Below are 20,053 nucleotides of genomic sequence, written 5' to 3' on the forward strand. Positions count from 1 at the left end.
AGAGTTGAGGGTCCATCTCTGGGTTCTCTATTCTGTTCCATTGGTCTGTGTGTCTGTTTTTGTGTCAGTACCACACTGTCTTGATGATTACAGCTTTGTCATAGAGCTTGAGGTCCGGAATTGTGATGCCACCAGTTTTGGTTTTCTTTTTCAACATTCCTTTGGCTATTCAGGGTCTTTTCTGGTTCCATACAATATCCGTGTCCATTTTTGACTCTTGTGTCATTTACAGTTACCGTTCTGATGCTCTTGCAAAATATCGTTCAGCTTCAAGAAGATTCACAAAAAGGACCTTTGACAAATACAGGTTTCTGGTAACCTTCAGATCCTAAAATTAAACTATGAATTTCCAGAACATATGAAAAAGCTGCATTTAAACAGAACAAAAAGTAATAACATGGAACTGAATGAATTCAGGAAAATGATGACTGGGTTTTCTTGTTTGTTTTTTAAGAAAAAAAGATGAGCGTTTTTAATGACTCTGGTTCAAAACATTGTTGGTCCCCCTCCCCCAGTGTTTGCTCTTCCACGGTCAAGGAAACTTTTTCTCTTAAGATATCTACAGGGGCGCCTGGGTGGCTCAGTCAGTCGAGTGTCTGCCTTTGGCTCTGGTCCCGATCCCAGGGTCCTGGGATGGAGCCCCATGTCTTCTTCCGGCTCCCTGCTCAGCGGGAAGCCTGCATCTCCCTCTCCTACTCCCCCTGCTTGTGTTCCCCCTCTCACTGTCTCTCTCTCTGTCTCTCTCTGTCAAATAAATAAAACCTTTAAAAAAATGAAGGGAAAGAGAGAGAGAGAGAGAGAGAGAGAGAGAGTCGTGCTCTCTACCGACTGAGCCAGCCAGGTGCCCCTGGAAAGTCATCTTTCAGAGACACAAAGCATAGACTCAGATATGATGAGACAGCTTTAAGAAAGTCAGATCGATTTTATGGAGCCAATAAAGCCCCTTGGAAATGTTGGCCTGATACCTTACTTACAGTGTTCTCCTCAGTCTTACCAGGTGAGTAAAGAATGCCACCTCCTGACAGATGCAGGAACTTCAGGAAATTTGGAGGACCTCAAGATGAGAGAAATTGACCTCAACCTACAGGTCTTGCAGACAAATCCGATGGGAAATACTTGGCTTGGCTCTTGGCTTTAAAAAGGCAGTTAAAGGTTCAATCTAAAATTCCTTATAAAAAGCTACATCAAAGCAGATTTAAAAGAGGAAAGAAAGAAAGAAAGAAAGAAAGAAAGAAAGAAAGAAAGAGAGAGAAAGAAAGAAAGAAAGAAAGAAAGAGAAAGAAAGAAAGAAAGAAAGAAAGAAAGAAAGAAAGAAAGAAAGAAAAGAAAGAAAAAGAAAGAACCTTATATATGATTTGGTCAATTGCTATTTTTGCTGTGCTTACGTAGATGATTAGGCCATGTTTGTTAAAAACTGGGCTTGTTTCTAAACAAAATTAATCTTCATTTGGCTATCTTTGACAGGAATGAAGGTGACTTTAGGGAGAAAGACTGTATTTCAATAACACACTTTTGTAGGTGTTAGGTGCTAGTTCTGATGAATTATCTTTGAACATATGTTGTTTGCCTATAAACCTGGACTGGATCCTGAATCCTTCGGGTTTCCTTGAGTCTCTGACTATGACTGTTCAAACTAAGGTTTCCAACATTCTCCCATTCTCTTACCTTACAATCATTAAGAACTGAAAGTGCCCTTTTTCCTGAAGTGTGGCAAGTGAAAGCTGGTCAACTTGAAATAAATTTCAGGGAAATGGCAACAATAGCTCGTACATAGACAATCTTTGTGCCTGTTGCTCTATGGGCCACTCAAAATGAGACATTTGAACTACACACCAGAAAAATTCGTCAGATTGCCCCTGCCCACCCTCACTCTATCTGAGGATGCTTCAAGCCTGACATCCTAGAGACCTTCTCACCGGTAGTACTCTGGACTTAGACACTGGGTTTATCCCTTGTTCCAACCATTAACCAGTGTTTTCCTTTGGTTTCCATAGAAATGCCTCTTATGAACTACCGGATTGCTTGCTGAGCGAGGCGAGTCTGTGATAGTTAACTCGGCTTACTTGAGACTTTACCTCTATTAACTCCTGTTTGGAAATAAGAACCCATATAAATAGGGGCACCTGGCTGGCTCAGTCAGTAGAACATGCGACTCTTGATCTCGGGGTTGTGACTTCGAGCCCCACGTTGGAGTGTAAGAATTACTTAATAAAGATATGTAAAGGAAAAAAAAAAAAAAAAAAAAAAAAGAACCCATAGGAGTAAAAACCAAACACTAAGCTACTTGGCTACAAGAAGCCCTTAACCACCACGACCTTTGCCCCCCCCCCCCGTCCTGGGAGGGGCTCAGACTAATTTACCGGTCTGGCCTCCGAGGCCACGAGGCCCGCCGAGATCAGATCAATCTGAGACAGAATGAGACAGTTGGGTCATGCTATGCTATTACTATTCCATAGAGTATACTTGGGGATAAAATCAATGAGGAAACCATGTGAAAAATATCCAAGTTCTCAGATAAGGAACTATCTCTGAGACCCCCTCTCAATAACACAAGGGACCAAAAGTTGCGACCTGCACTGTATCAGACCCTTCCATTCCAACCTCTACTGCACCCCTTACTTCAGCTTGAGGCAGTGACAGAGCAGGCCTCTGTCCATGTTTCATAGAAATGGAATGAAGGACTGACACCCAAGATGAGGTGAACTCTTTGGACATCCTCTTTCCCCTTTTTCCCCTTACCCTCCTCCCTCCTCCCTCCCTCCCTTTCTTCCCAGAAGTTTGCAAGCTGCAGCCTAAGGGTTGGGGAAGTTTGGGAAAGCCATTCAGTGGAGGAAAGCCCCAGGCTCTGACTTTAACAAGAAAGCTTTCTGCATTTGAATGATACGATTGAATGAGGCCCATTAGAATGGATCACCCTGACCCTCCCTTCAGCTGCTCCCCCATCCCCACCCCCAGCTGGCGTTGTCCGGTCCGGGTGGGAACCATAGGCTGCGGGAGGGTGGGGAGAAAGCAATTTGCTGTTCGTCTAAATTGGTGAACTAGGCCCCTGGTCAAAAGGAAAAATCATGCACGGGTACAGATGAGTTGGTGTCTCAAGGCCAAGTGGTCAAAGTGCTGAAAGCAAGATTTCTACTGTGGATATTAGGAGATTTGTTCTGGGACCACCCTCCCATATGTGTCTCTGGCTGAGAAAGAGGGGCAGGGGAGCCCTGTAGGTGGGTGGGGGTGAGGGAGGGCGGGACCAGATCTGGAGCTCAGACTGGACTGTGGGCCTCCTGCCCCGGTGGGGGTGGCTGAGGAGCTGAGGCTGAGAGCTGAGAGCTGAGGGTGATGGGGCCTGCTCACGCTGATTCCTGCAACTCGGTTCCTTTTGGGAACCTTCTGTTATTTCTGCCGAGGTGCCTGGGTGCTGCAATAACCAAAGCTAGACTCCTCTCCTTCTAGTTCTTAAAAGGTCTGATTCTCCTTTTTTCTTGGTAAAGGGACTGAGCTGCACCCTCCCATCCTGCAAGACCCCTTGTGCAAATACTTCCACTTGAAGGGTCCCTTCACCTTGTCAGAAAATAAACAACACCCACCCACATCCACCCCATTGCCACAAACACCCACCAGCAAGCAAACAAAAATCCAGCCGGTCTCCTTCTGCCTCGATGTACTTTAGAGAGTCACTCTCTTGGACACTCCTTAGGCTCAATTACATGCTGCTGTCTCCCTTTCTCTGGCACAATCCCATCCCTGGATGAGCCCCATATTATATTTGCACGACTACACTGCTGGGTGTGAGCTGGAACCGCCAGTATGCTGAAATCGACCGGATGGATGGTAGCACTGTAAATTTGAAATGACCTACACACCAAGTCATCCATAAACATGGTCCCTGGGAAATCTTTGGCATTCCACGTTCCTCTGATGAAATCATTGCTTTGGAACCCATCTATCTTGTCCATGGTCTTCTAACGGCTTACTGCGCCCTCTGTTTGCCTGATATTTTTGCCTGTTGTTTATGGAGAAATTAGATCTCTCATCTGGCAAGAGCTGAATCCTGAATCCTCGCTCACCCCAAGATGGGGAAAAGAATATGCACAAGCCCACGCACCCCTCTTCTCTTTCTCCACTCTGTCAGAAGAAAATGTGGCCCTCCACTCACTCCTGTCCAAACCCAAACCCCAAACCCGAGATAAGCTTTAGATATAAAGGAAACCAGTACTGTTTTTGAACTGTAAAGACACTTCTACAAAGCAGCTTGGCAGTGGCAGCAGCAAACACACACACACCCAACCCAACCCCAACCCCGCCCCGCAGGTGCAAGGAGGGTACCTGACTCTCCCCCTTTTCTCCCCAGAAGCTTCCCCCACCCATCCCCCTGGAAGATGTCTTCCCTATGCCAGAAGGGGAGTGAGAGATTCTTTTTTTTTTTTTTTAAAGAGTTTTTAAAGATTTTATTTGAAAGAGAGAGGGAGGGAGGGAGGGAGGGAGGGTGAGCACTGCGCATGATGGGGAGGACAGAGGAGAGGGAGAGGCAGACTCCCCGCTGAGCAAAGAGGCCAAGGCAGGGCTCAATCCCAGGATGCCGGGATTGAGAGATCTGACTTCAGCTGAGAAGAGCAGCCACTTAACCTTAACAGACTGAGCCACCCAGGTGCCCGTGAGTAACATTCTGATCTTCAAGGACAGGAAGTTCAGAATGAGAATGAGAATTCTGGACAAACAGATCTTGCTTTTGTTTGTTTTGTTTTGTTTTTAAATCCTTAACGTTCCTATAGCCTCGCCACATTGTTGAGTTACCCTCCACAATCGCCTCTCCTTGTTCAACCCAATATACAAGCATTTTAGGGTTTGCTCCTTCTCAGGATCTTCGTTTCCTCAGGAGGCTTTGTCATGTGACACTTGTAGGAAACAAATTTGTATGCTCCTTTCCTGGTCATCTGTCTCATGTCAATGTCATCCCTCAGGGTCAGCCACAAACCCTAAGAGGATGGAGGTAAAGGTCGTGCCTTGGTGACATCTTCCTTTCCAGCATCTTTGAATTCTCCTTCATGACCTTGTTCCTTCAGTGTGCTGCCTGCTCTCAGCTATCATCAAAAAATGCACCACAAATATGGGCGATGCCTTTCCAAGCTAAACACACTCTTGCAAATGCGACCCAGCAATCCCACTCCTTGGTATTTATCAAGCGGCCCAAATGAGTTTGAAAACGGCGTCTGCACAGAAACCTGCACACAGGCGTTCCGCGGTAGCTTCATTCATAACTGCCTGACCTTGGAGGCAACCAAGAAGTCCCTCCAGGAGGGTGAATGGATATGTAGACTGGGGTACATCCAGGCCATGGAATGTTTTTCGGGGACGTTGGAAAGAAATGAAGCGAGCTATGGAACTATGGGTAGCTGTGGGGAGCCAGGTGGGGGGAACCGTACATGTGTATTCCTGACTGAGAGAAGCCAATCTGAAATGGTGAACTGAGAGGCCAATCTGAAATGGTTCCCACTAAATGTACGACATTGTGGAGGAGACAGAACTGAAAATCAGTAGGCTGGAGAGCAGAGTACACAAACTGCAGCGGACAGCGTCGTAGCCGGACAGGCGTTTGAAAGTTTCTCCCCTCTTTGACCAGGTTTAGGTCAAGGAGTGCAGCCAACATTGTAACCAAAGGAGGCATTGTGCTCCCACTTAAAAATCTCAGGACAAGGACTGCAAGCAACAGGGAGTAGCTATTGGATGAGGCTCTGAGAAAAAGGGTGGAGAGACTCAACCAGTTGGCATGCAAGTTGGCGAGAAATTTCTTCTCCCAGAGTATGGAGGCATCAGAGAAGTAAGTTGTAGGTGACATGGATTGTGACATTCTCAGAAAAGATGTAGCCTGAAATAAATCATTATTGAAAACGGCGTCATGTGAAACTACCCAGTCCACTGAAGTTGCTTGATCCTGCATTACGTAAATAATTTCCGTGTCTCTTTTTTATAATAAACGAATGATATCCACACTAGTAATAAGAAAGATGGAGGGAGGGAGGGAGGGAGGGAGGGAGGGAGGGAGGGAGGGAAGAAAAAAAAAAAAGATCTGTAGGCTGCCAGGGGTTTGGCGGGGTTGGGGGTGTGTGGGGGGATGATGAACAGGCAGAACACAGAGGATTTTTAAGGCAGTGGAACTACTGAGTGTGCTACTATGATGGTAAGATACCTTTGTCAAAACCCATAGAATGGACAACACCAAGAGTGAACCCTAGCGTAAACTCTGGACTCTGAATGGGTGATGATGATGCCTCAGTGTAGATTCATCCATTGTAATCAACACACCGGCTCTGGCACAGATGGGGGAGTGGGAAGCTCTGAGGAGCACACCTGCGCCTCTGCATGTTGGGTGGTGGGGCGGGGAGCAGTGACGATGGCAGAGCAGGTAATATAGAGGTGCCGTCCGTATTCGCCAGTCAGTTTTTGCATTGAACCCAAAAATCGCTCTAAAAAGAAATAAATAAAGCCCCACTAGACAGACGGACAGGTACATTACACGTGTACACACACACACACACACACACACACACACGCGCCCATGAAGGGACAAAAGCGCAAGAACAGACAGACAAGCAGACCTGATGTGGAGCTGCCAAGCAGCAGGTCAAGAAAAGAATTCTTGAGATGTTTCTGGTGCAACCGGAGTGGACTTTATTATAGCATGAGGCGGGATCTGTGGGCGGGAAAGCCGCTACTGGGACTGTGAGGGCGTTAGCTGGTGATACAGTTTCTAGTGAGTGGGGAGGTTAGGAGCTAAGGAAGTAAGTCTCTAAGAATTTGTGTATACTGAGAGCAAAGGTCTCCGAGAGACCTTGCAGGGCCAACTCTTGTCAAGGTAAGGTCGGTCCACTACTGTTTTAGCAAGCGGGAGTCATGAGGAGCCCTTTAGATGTGTGTCAGTGGGCCACAGGTTGATAGAGGGGGTGTTAGCATATTCTGGGCGTCTGTGGTTATGAGAGTGATGGCCACTGACTACAGCAAATCCTCATCGGTAAAAGCAGTTAAAAAAAAAAAAAAATCATGAGAGAGTTGTAGGGCTGTTACACCCTGTATGTCTCAGGGATTTGTAAGTGAGCTACAAGTTGTAAAGGAGACCTCATTGTCGCTTCATTTCTCTTGCAACTCGCTCTCCTCATCAAGTCCGACACCCGACATTCCAGTTGGACAGTCTAGGCCTTGGTGGGGCGGGAAGAGAAGGGAGTCTCCTCTACCCTCTTGGGGGTCTCTGGCTGGGCCTAAGGATGGCGACCGACACAAGAGATTCACGGGAGAAGGGCATCGACGGTTAGTGGGTGCACATGGACGGGGCAGGAGAGTAAAGACAAGGCATCAGCCAACTTGTGAAGAATGGAGAAGACAAAGGGGTTCGGGCAAGAAGGGCAGGCAGGTCGGTAGGCGCGGTGAGAAGCGTCCCGAAGGAGAGACAGGGGTGGTCGAAGAGGGTTTATTGACACGTGGATTGTTCAGACCCTAATTTTTCCGGTCCCCTCCCTTGTCTCTGGTGATGAAGAATGTCTGTCTTCTTCCTGGTTCCAGGGCGAAAGATACCTTTCACCACGGGAGTTCGAGCCTCTTGCTCTCACGAAGAAAAGAAGGGTCAAGAATATCGCTTCCTGCAGCTGCCGTGTCTCCAGTGAGTTGAATTCAAAGTAAGCCATGTGTACCGATGAGGCGCACCTTTCAGGGGTGACACGTTCTGGTTTCCTTGAGGGAGCAGTCTGGGCAGTGGCTCATTGTTCCTCGGAATCTCTCCTCATCCCCTCTGTGGTTCCTGACGGCTGGCGATTGTCTTGCTCCTGTCGTTCCTACCGTTCTGACGGTCCTCCTCTGGCAGTGTTCCTCAGCATGGGCTCCTTAGGCTGGGTGTTAAAATGTGAAGTGTCCCCCCCCCCCCCACCCCCACCCCCGGCTGGCCCTAGTTCGACCCTGGGCCCTACAGAGTCTATTGTTGCTGGTGTTTCTCTGTGTTTAATCGCCTCTGGGTGATCGAAACATGGACTTTCTGCTTATAAACCCCAGACTTCATGTCCATTCGAATTAGAGATAAAACTGCCTAGCTGATTTTCTGACTCGGTAGCCTCGTGGACACGACCCTATTGGGGACCCTAACCCTAGCATATCTTGGTCATCTTGGTCTTCTTCCTTGCTTGGCCGTGCCAGACCTCCTATCTGAGCGGATTGGCCGCTGTTCACCTGGTGACCCTGATCCAACCTCTGGGCGTTTCCTCATTTTTGTTTCTCTCTCTGAGCCTCGCCCCCCCCCCGTCCCCAGGCCTCTGCGTGGTGTCTTTTTGTCACTTGGCCCTCTTGAGAGGGTGTTTCACAGAGCTGTGGTTTTTGGTTTTTGATGACTTCCCACCTCTCGTGTCTTTTTCATGGATCATGCCTCTGGTGTCAAGTCTTAAACTCTCTTTGCCTGGCCCTAGTTCCTCAATTTTTCTCTTAGAGCTCCTCCCGGTGTGTTCCAGTTTTATGTTTCCCATGGCAGTGTCCTGATCCATTTTGAGTTTACATTTGTGTGGGATGAAGTGTGGCTCATTTAGGTCAGAAAACTTGTTACCACTTGCTTGCTTGCTTTCCTTCTTTCTTTAATTTAAACAATTTTTTGGGGGGGGGACAAGCGGGGAGGAGGGTGTGTGTGTGTGTGTGTGTGTGTGAGAGAGAGAGAGAGAGAGAGAGAGAGAAGCAGACTCCCTGGTGAGCAGGGAGCCCCCGATGGGGGGGCTTGATCCCAGGACCCTTCGATCATGACCTGAGCCGAGAAGGCAGGCGGCTTAACCCGACTGAGAGCCACCCGGGCGCCCCAGCTTTCTTGTTCCTTTGTCTACTTGCCTGCCTGCCTGCGTGCTTGGTCTGTGGATGTCTGATTACCGTCCTCTGATGTCACGGGGGAGGTGGGCCATCTTTCAGCCGAGTGGCCTTTGAGCATTTGTCAAACCTCTGTTGGGCTTGGGGGGCGTATCTGTTTGAATTATCTGTTCCGTGATAGCTCTTTGTCTGGCAACCACAGGTCTCTGTCGTCGCGTCTAAGAAATAAGCATTAAGCCAGGGGGGCGACTTTATTTCCGAGTTTTGTTTTGTTTTCACTTGTTTTGTTTGAAATCACCGTGGATTTTAATTCCTTTTGCCATCCGCTTGTTTGTGTAATCTCCACACCCATCCAGTGTGGTGCTGGAACTACAACCCCTGCAGATCAAGAGTCGCAGTCACGTGGTCACTCCGACTGACCGCGCCAGCCTGGTGCCCTGAAATATGTGTGCCCCACGGAAACAAATGTCAAGGCAGGCACCCACAAACTTTTTGCGAAACACTTACGCCTTTGGATCGCCGCACTCTTGAGTTGAGAAATACCAGTAAAGAGCATTAGGTAGTTTACAGCCCACTAAGGAAGAATCAACTTTAAAAGGAAAACCTTCATTTCAAGTTTCTGATGTTTAGTCCAGTTCTCTCAGCTCAGTAGATGTCCAGCCTTCAGAGTTACGGTATTTGCTTGATTTCTCTCTTGTCGCGTTTCCTCATTTGCTTTCGCAGTGCTCAGAAAGAATACATGGTGTACAGAGAACAGTTTTCATCCGTGTGTGTGTGTGTGTGTGTGTGTGTGTGTGTGTGTGTGTTCTGGTGGTGGCGGGGGGATGTTGTGACTGTGGGATTGGGGATTCACACAGGTAGAAGAAGGCAAAGATGTGCATATACACACACCCTTTATAATCAGGAATTTCATAAACTTTAGAAACAACCTAAAAGGATACACAGCCAGTGGAGGAGAGATCTAAACTGTGGAATGGATGGGAAGAGGTGTAAGAATATAATTTAGCTGTAGTTCTGCATGGCTTGGCATTTTAAACAGTGTTCAATATATTCTATATATTCATGTATTATTACATGTATAGTTTAAGGCAAGAAATAAATAACTCAGTTGCAAGAAGTATATTTATAGGGAAATAATACAAACCAAGAAATTACAAGAATATGGCCTTCATGTCTTACAAAATATTAGCAAGTTTTTCTAACCTCTTGAAAGATGTTTCTATATCTCTCTGCATATAGAGAACTGGTCATCCTATACAATTCATGAAAGTGAAGGTAACCTTATGTCTTTGTTTGTCATAGTGTTTCTGTCACACATACAAACCTAGGTAACCTGGTTAGAATTTAGAAAACTCTGCTCACATATCAACTGTAGAATATTTTCTAGGAACTTTGAACCATCAATGGACCTCCATCCTCAAGTGTTCCTATGCTATCTGTACTTACCTGTCTTCTATCTCTTGTCATTGTATTTTATATTTCTGTGTTTTTCTCCTTTATTATATTCATTTTAGTCTTAAAGACAGAGGAGAGGCCATGTATTTTCATACATTTTGCTTGTCCCAATGAATGAAGAAAAAGAGAACAGGAAAGGGTTAAAGGGAGTGTTATTATTTTTCTGGTAAATAATTTCAATATAAATTTCCAAGACAACCAGCGGAATCACTATAAATTTATTATCAGTCACACTATCCCCTAACTACCACAGTGCATTAATAGTTTTCCTGATTCTAATATTAAGTCTTTAAGACATACCCAGGGATTAGCTTCCAACAAAATCGAATTCTGTTAGCTTTTGATTCTTGTCTGACTATGCAGCATAGAAAAAAAGAGGCCTTGGGGAGAATAAAATGGAAAAAGAAAAGCTTATAATGTTTTTGAGCTAAATTCTACACCCCTATCCATCTCTTACAAAAAATAAATCAACATGAAGTGGCGTATATTAGGTACATATAGTATTTACAATTGCGGGCTTTATCCCATTTCCAATCCTTAGGGGTCTTAAGTAGATAACCATACTTACAACACAGATGAAAAAAAAAAACAAAACAAAAAGCCTAAGTTAATTTAAGTTCCCCAAAACCATTCTATGAATTCAAAAAAGATCTGGATGTGAAAGCAAGTATAATTACCAAGTCTGTCATCTTTGCATTCATCTTTGAAGGAGATGAGCCCTCCATAAGGTTCCATCAATGTAAAAGGGCACAATGCATTGAAGCTGCTTGAGCAGCATGAATCATAGCTCAAGATACCATAGATTTGCTCAGGATATAGGACTGATACATCTATACCCTCCATCCTCTCCCATCAACCTTCCTCTGATGTACTGAACTACGCAGAGGAAGCCCACACACAAATTTATCCTCAATAAAAGTTGCTGCCTAATCTCACCCTACAGAGTAAAACAGCAGTGGTGTACTCAGGGTCAGAACCCAAATGGGTTCAGGTGCCCTGATCGTACTCAGGATGATCTTCCCTAGGTCTTTTGTGCTCTGATTAGAGCCCATGACATCCGTTTGGCTATGTGTCCGCTCAGCTAGCATGATCTGAGCGAATGGGACTAAATTGCCTTAAGTACCAGGGAGTTCTGTGAGGATGAGGATGATGCGCCTGGTCTGAGGGAAGACCTCATTCTCTCAAGACCTTTAGCATTTCTAAATGAGCTTCAGTTATAGCCATGTTTTCTCATGTTCAGCAGGCCTCTATGGGCATAAAAGGGGACGCTCTGCACGCATGACAAGAAAAAGAAACCACTGGGAGTTGAATTGAGTTCAGAACTCAGGTTCTAAGTCTTTGGACCTAACATCTTAATAACAGGAGGAGAATCAAGAAGGGTGGGGGTAGGTAGACGGGGAGTTTTCTGGACTGTCTCTGGAGTCTGCCTCTCCAGCGGCTTGCTGAGTCTAAATTGTTTGCTCAAATACATCATGTGTATGTATGAAGAAAGGAGAGATAGTGTCAGTTCCTTCACTTTTTATTTTTAATATATGGAAAATATAAATAAAAAACAAACATCAACCATAATGTCACTTTGATATTTGGTTCAATTTTACTCCACATGATTTGCATATCATATGATTTAGAATATTCAGATCTTATTAGGCTTTAAGATTTTATCATAATCTAAATTCGATGTTGCTGACATGTACCTTATTCTTTTCATAATTCATCGAATAAATTTCATGAAAAATTTATTGGTCCATATGAATGTAATCAAAAATGGGTTTTGATGAATGTTGAGTTGCATCTAAAGTATTAATGTGTGAAAATGTGAGCAGGCTTTATAAGCAGGTGACATCCTTTCAGCCATCTAAATTTTTTGTTATGTTCTGTTAACCAGCAAATAGTACATCATTAGTTTTTGCTGTAGTGTTCTAGCGATTCATATAGTCGCGTATAACACTCAAGTACTCATCACAACACATGCCTTCCTTAATACCCCATCTCTGGTTACTCCATCCCCCATCCGCCTCCCTCTCTAACCAACTTCCAGTTTTGTTCCCGGGTCAGAGACTTCCGTGGTTTTGTCTCCCTCTCAGATTTCTTCCTGTTCAGTTTTCCACCCTTCCCTGTGGTCCTCCGTGCTATTCCCTATATTCCACATATGAGTGAAGCCATATGATAATTGTCATCTCTGCTTGACTTATGTCATTCACTATAACCCCTTGTAGTTCCATCCATGTTGATGCAAATGGTGGGTATTCAGGCTTTGATGGCTATAATAAATGTGGCATTGTATATTTATTGTGCTTTTACACGCATTCCAGCCTCCTTTGAAGGTTTGAACATGTTTTAAAATAATTTTTGTGTCAATCTCACCAATATTTGATTGTAAAGTTTGGAATTCTATCATACTATGTTTACACTTGATATTCTTTTGTGCATGTCTTGGAGATGCGTCCTATAAAGTACATATACACACAGTGGGGCTCTATCATATGTGAGATTCATATTTACAAGATTTGTCGACTCCATAAAATTTTATTTGTAACCCTAAATAAATTCTCATGGTACTTTAGCATGATCACTTGTAGATGTGCTAAGAGCAGGGAAAATCGACTTCCCCCAACAATCACATTCTCAGCTGAGGCTGAACAAAGCCGGTTCTGACTTCCCATTTCAGCTATAAACAAGTGTTTTTACATTCCATTTAATGCCATGTTTTTCTTATTTTTGTACTTTTGTTGATTCCACTGTTTAAAAAGGCCTATAGTCCTGAAATGCACCAGAATAAGTAAATATCTTATTATTTATTTATGGAGTGCACTGGAGAGTAAATAATATTTTCTAGTGTTCCTTAGTGCAAGAAGTTGGCACTGTGTGCTTTATGGAGAAAATAACCATGTTGGATAAACTTCATTCAGGTCTGTGTTATAGCACTGCTGTTGTGGTTCAGAGTTAATGAATCAAAAATAGGATACACCCAGACAAAGAAAGGAAATTCGTCTATCTGCATATGAAGCCACTCTGGAGAGTACTAAAGTAACATTTGTAGCGTGTGATATAAATATGGAAAAGATGAAAAGAGGCTAGATTTGTGGATTCATGAGATGACAACTAATAAAAACATATGGTGGACACTACGTTATGGTGAGGTCAAGAGATAGTTACAGTTATGTCGCCCAGGGTCAGAAACAAAACAAAACAAACAAAAACAAGCTCTTCTTGGATAGCGCTGGGTTGCCCAGCACACTTCAAAAGGCAACAGAGCATATAAACTTAGAGTCAAGGCAGGTTATGCTAATTAGTCGGTGGCAGAAGAGTTTTTAAAATGCCTACTTATATGCAGGAAAAGGATTATGTGGAACCAGGGTTTCAGCACTGATGAGACTTTCGCTTGCTCTATACAGATGTTGGTGAATGAAACACAAGTGGCCTCCAAATCTCCTGGCTTTTGACATTTAGAGACTGCACAATTAATCATAAGAGCTATGATTAAACTATGATAATAGCTATGTATTAAAGTAGTGTCTTTTCTCAGAAACACACATTAAAAATGGTTATTGACTGATGGATTGAGAAAATTGTTGTGACAAGAGGCTTGTAGGAAACTTACTCTGCATTTCCCGAAGAGCAACGGCACCAAAATTTCTAATTCAATGTTCGAGGTGAGTTTATAGAGCACAGCTACTCAGGATAATGAGAACTGACTATGTTTGTGTGAATACATATATGTGTGTACACACACACACACACACTCACGTCTGGGGGGCAGTCTCGTCCTTTCTTCCCCACAGGAGAACTCAGGGGCTGAGGGAATCTCTCTTGGGACGAAACGTTTACCAAATTGGGGGAGATGGGATGTGGATAAAATGAAACTTTTCTTCTTATCCTTTTCAATTTGTCTTTTCTTATGCTCCACCAAAGTCCTGTAATCTCTCATCCAAATTCTGGAACTCCCATAAAGGCCTTTCCATCCATTATTGCTTGTTAAATCTGTGTTTTTGTATTGGGAGGAGTACTGGGTCCTGTCACCTTGCTGACCTAAACCTCACTCTTCTGCCTTCATTCCCTTAGGAGCTAAGGGACCCCTAATGGTTCTCTCTTTTGAATCAGAATTAGACACTAGAATCCTTAGAGACCTTGTGGCTCCAGGGAATTTTCTGTTGAAAGCTCCTCCCAGGCAAAGCAATGCCTCATAAAGACGAGCGGGTGAGGTAAAACAGACCAGGATGTCCCCATCCTGGTGCTCAGCCTGGTGAGTCTTCCCTGTCTCTCAGCACAGAGAGCATCCTTACCTAGGTGAGGAGTGAAGGGAAGAAGGAGAATGGGGAGGAAGGAGACGAGACATGCGGGGGAAAGAAGGCTAAGAATGATGCTTAGACAAGGAGTAGGATCATGTTAGGAAAAACCATCTAGTCAAGGAAAGCATTTGGATTTAGCCTGAATCCATTCAATGTGCATTTTAGGAAATCAGTCTGCTTATGATCTCTAAGGGATGATGGATAACTAGTATTTTTGGAACATGATTCAGTGTTTAAAAAAAAAATGGTTTAGGGGCGCCTGGGGTGGCGCGGTTACCCTGCCTCGGCTCAGGGCGTGATCCTGGCGTTATGGGATGTTAGCCCACATCAGGCTCCTCGCTTATGAGCCGCCTCTCCTCTCCCACTCCCCTGCTTGTGTTCCCTCTCTCACTGGCTGTCTCTATCTCTGTCAAATAAACAAATAAAATCTTAAAAAAAAATAAAATAAAAATAAAAAATAAAAAAGTGATTGGTTTAAAGCTAACAACATACTTGCAGTTCTTATCTTTATTACCTCTCTTTTATAGATGAAAGGAGCTTGTTATTTACTTTCCTTTAACTACAGAGTGAATAAGTCCTGAAGCTGGGTATCAGCACAGGTGGTCACAGATGGAGAGCTGTTGCTTTTAAGCACTGTAAAGTACTGTGTTGTAATAACTAAACGATCCCATGGGGATGGAGATAAATGTACTTGAATTTTAAAGATATTGGAAAAGTAGAACCAACTGGTTTTTTTTTTTTTTTTTTACTTTTTAATGTGTGAAGGGGAAGAGAGTGCTTTTCAGATATTTTTTTCTTTCATTTTTTTAAGATATAATTGACATACAACGTGATATTAGTTTCAGGTGTACAACATGATGTATGATTGCTAAATGATCACCACAGTAAGTCTGGTTATTATCCATCATCATACATCATGAATCAGATTTTTTTAAATGTTTTTTTATTATATGTTAGTCACCATACAGTACATCCCTGGTTTCTGATGTAAAGTTCGATGATTCATTAGTTGCGTATAACACCCAGTGCACCATGCAATATGTGCCCTCCTTACTACCCATCACCGGTCTATCCCACTCCCCCACCCCCTCCTCTCTGAAGCCCTCAGTTTGTTTCTCAGAGTTCATAGTCTCTCATGCTTTTTTGACCTAGTCAGTTCACTGAGTGGTAATAATGTAAGACAGACAACTACAGAATTTCATCGTTCTCTTTGTCTTCCAAGTATTTCTACTAGGCTATTCATATCATTCCCTCTCTACTTACTCAGCTACTTTGGCCCCATTGTAGGATATAATTATCTGAGTTGAGAAACACACTAATTTATTTTTCCCCACTATTTTATTCGTAAACAAAGAACATAATACCATCTATCCCTCTATCAACAACAACAAAACAGAAATGTAGCCCATTTTTCTCATTTAATGATGAACTCTACACCTGTGAGCTAAAGTAATTTTCTTATGTACTGAGGATCTATGTGTGTGGGTATGATGAATAAAAAAACATTGTTTTTATGGCTTTCTAAGACTACTGTGTACATTCCTGATCTTCAGAGATGTTATTGAGAATACAAAAAAATTTTAATAAAAGTATCTGCCATTGGCACGTTCTGACATTGATAGATCAGAAAATTAAGCCTTTTATCCCTGCATTGTTCACATCATACCTTTTTAGGTATTCACTATTCCATTAGCAGCCCAGAACATTACCGAAGAAAGACTTTATTCTTATGGTCATTTTGCAGTGTCTCCTACAAATAACATGTACTGTTTTTAGCTTCCTTTCTTTGCAAAGTCTACCATTTCTTCCTGGACTTCCAGCTTTTCATCCATATTGTACTACTCCTTCTAGTACTTGTTTATCATGGACATGACCCTCTTCTTCGTGGCTTTGTTCCGCATAACAATGTCTGGTAAATACCCTATTGTCTTGAAAACTGTCACCATTATTAGTACTGCTCCCTGGATCACTCAGCGAAACAAAATGATGAGAAGACACTTTTCATTCCAAAACAATTACATGTAATGAATGATCAAATGCTGTGAAAAATCGCTACCAAATGCAATAAATAAGGCACATGAAAATATATAACAGTTTGGGTAACTTTGAAAATATTTGGGGGCGCCTGGGTGGCTCAGTCAGTTAAGTGTCTGCCTTCAGCTCAGGTCATGATCCCGGGCCGAGATCAAGCCAGCATCAGGCTCCCACTCAGTGGGAGCCTGCTTCCCCCTCATCCTCTGCCTGCTGCTCCCCTGCTTGTGTTCTCTCTCTATATATCAAATAAGTAAATCGATCTTAAATAAAGGAAAGAAAATGATAGATTGAGCTCACTCAGAATATGCCACTTAGTCTTTTCTTCAATATATTTGTCATCTATCTTAATTTTAAAGATTCTTAGACGACTGACGAGGAGGCACATGAGAGAGGTCCCAGGGAGAGCCTATGTGTCATCCGGGATCAGCCTGACTGAAGGCGCGCTCACCAGCCTCTCTTAAAATTATGACTGCCTCAGATTTAAAAGAAGACACTGATGTCTTTTATTCGAGGAGTGGGTTTAAAAGAGTTTATGTGTGTGGCTGTGTGTGTCCGACATGACTGAGGCATGAATTAGCTTTTCCTTACTATCCATTCTCTTCCATTTCAATGTAATGACTTCCTCTTCACTTTCTTTCTGTACTTTTGCAACTCTAAGCTTTGAAGCATTTGGAAAGTGTCTGAAACGATTCTAGGTTCAGTCCGTAAGTGAAAATATGGTAACTATATTTTTCTACATGTGTTTATAAAGATTAGAGCTGATTCTGCACAAGCTCTCACAACATAGACTAGCACCTTAATGAATAGCCCAGCTGCTGTTTTGACCACATTTACTTCCTCTTTTGTAACAGGAATGAATGAATATTAACAAATGGATTGACTCTATCCCATAGACTTATTTTTAATAGTTTACACTACATTTTCATGACTCTGTGTTCATTGACACTTGTTACACATCTTGTATTTAAAATCTATGTGTTACCATCTAACCAAGTGGAACCAATAGAAAGAACTATTTACAGAGGCTGGCATAGTCCTATATGCCAGGATGGAAAGTAAATTATTTTGGTCATAGATATGATCCATAGATAGATAGATAAATCATAGATAATGATAGAAGATAATTAATGAAGTAGGTATTAGGCAAAATCTTAACATGATACCAGCAATGAGACTATTGCAAATTAAAGAAAAGAGAGACAAACATGAATATATTATGTACAATGTTCTATTACAATCTACTGCATTACTTCTTCCAAAGGCTTCTTACTGAGAATTCACTTCTCCATATTGCTTTATATGGATTTCTACTTGTATATCTTTAATTGTGTGAATTAATGGAGGAAGAAAATCTACATAATTGTACGATGTTTTTATTTTTCTTAGGTTTAAAACGTTGCAGAGTTTTACCTGGGGTCCTGCAGATTAGTGAACACACATCTGTAAGAACATGGATTTATGCATTTTTAGCAGGATGTCCCTCCCCAATGACACCCAGTTTCATCCCTCCTCCTTCTTTTGCTGGGGATCCCAGGACTGGAAAGTGTTCACATGTGGATTGGCTTTCCCTTTTGTGCTGTGTACACGATCGCACTCTTAGGAAACCTCACGATTCTGTTAGATGATCCAGGCTGAGACAGCCTACACCAACCTATGTTCTACTTCCTGGCCATGCTGGCTGCTATTGATTTGGGTCTGTCCACGGCTACCATCCCCAAGATGCTTGGATCTTCTGGTTTGGTCTCAAGGAGATACTTTTTGATGCTTGTCTCACTCAGATGTTTTTATCCACAACTTCACCGGTATGGAGTCAGCAGTCCTGTTGGCAATGGCTTATGACCGCCACGTGGCCATCTGCAACCCACTCCGATACAACATCATCCTCACCAACAAGGTTGTTTCTGTGATTGGTGCTGGCGTGTTAGTGAGATGTGTTTATTTCTGTAATTCCATTTGTATTTCTTATTTTGCGATTGCCCTTCTGTGGGAATCATGTCATTCCCCACACCTACTGTGAACACATGGGTCTTGCTGCCTCTCTTGTGCCAGCATCAAGATCAATATCATCTATGGCCTGGGTGCTATTTCAATCCTAGTCATGCATCATAGCCATTGCCCTTTCTTATGTTCAGATACTCCGTGCTGTTTTCCGTCTTCTTCCCGTGAAGCGCAGCGTCAAGTCCCTCAGCACATGTGGTTCTCACGTTTGTGTCATTCTTGCCTTCTACACACCGGCCCTCTTTTCCTTTTGACACATCGCTTTGCCATAGCGTCCCGCTATATCCACATACTCCTGGCCAATCTGTATGTTGTCGTGCCCAATGCTCAACCCTGTCATATACGGAGTCGGGACCAAGCAGATCTATGACCGTGTGAGAAAATGTTATTCAAAAAATAAATTAAAAAGAGAATAGCACCTCATGTATATGGGATGGAACTTCTGGGCAGAGAAAAGCCTTGTTATATTAAGTAAATGTGCTTGACAATAATGTTTATTTTTTTGGCTCCATTCTGTAACCTTTTAATGAATTCAGAGAGTGAAATCTTAAGCTTTTCTATCCAATTCATATGGTAAGTGATGGCCCATCAGCATCTTTATATGAGATTTTAAACTCTGGTGTGGGTAAGAAGTAGAATTTACAGGGTGTGCTGTATTTTTGTGCCCTAGGACCCTCATCATTCACGTGGCTTTTTGTGATTCTTATTCCTTTTTATTTCCAGGCACCCCTGTGTCTGTTTCTCTCTCCTTACTTCGCACACCCCTCTTATCTCTCCATCCTTTTTTTTTTCTTTCTTCAGAAATTAATCATTTTCATTCCAAGAACTATATTGTGTCATCCTGTGATTTCATCATAAATACTGTAAGTATCCAACATCACGTCGTAGATTAAGTCCTGACGTTGTACACGGAGAGGGAGTGAGGAAATGAATGGGGCTACAGATAGCTTCATCCTAAATTTTTGTGTAGGGTTTGTCACAAATATGTTTAGACTCTCATAGACCCAACTCTGACGTACACGTAAAGGAAGAAACCCCCTGCCACCTGGGGATGCTGCTTACTGTCACTTCGGTTCTATTGGTTTCCTAACTTTCAGACTCATTTGGTAGTTGTTTCCTTTGTCCTGTCTTTGCATATTTGATTTTCGATTAAACACAACTTGAGTATATTCAAGTTCTAACATTAATATATGCATTTCAATGATCCTCCATTTCGTTACTTTCTAGAGATAGTCACAGTTTTATTTCAAAGATTTAACATGAAGGCTTAATTATATAATGCTTCTCAAGTCGTCAGCCAGCTAAATTGTTGACATTTTACAAAACTTGACGTTTTCTGTTAATTTATACTTGTAAGTATATTAATAAAGGAAATAATATTCAAAAAAATGCTAGTTTTCCTACCTAAGTCCATCACAAATGACATTTACATTTTTCAAATATATGTTTAGCAACCACCT

At 42.9% G+C, this 20,053-nt stretch overlaps 1 pseudogene; it reads left to right on the top strand.

The window, feature by feature from the left end:
* Nucleotides 1–18,069: 18,069 nt before the first annotated feature.
* LOC121102940 lies at nucleotides 18,070–19,009 on the top strand (annotated as a pseudogene).
* The last annotated feature ends 1,044 nt before the right edge of the window (nucleotides 19,010–20,053 follow it).

Source organism: Ursus maritimus, unplaced genomic scaffold (assembly GCF_017311325.1).
Source record: "Ursus maritimus isolate PB19 unplaced genomic scaffold, ASM1731132v1 scaffold_16, whole genome shotgun sequence".
Taxonomy (NCBI): domain Eukaryota; kingdom Metazoa; phylum Chordata; class Mammalia; order Carnivora; family Ursidae; genus Ursus; species Ursus maritimus.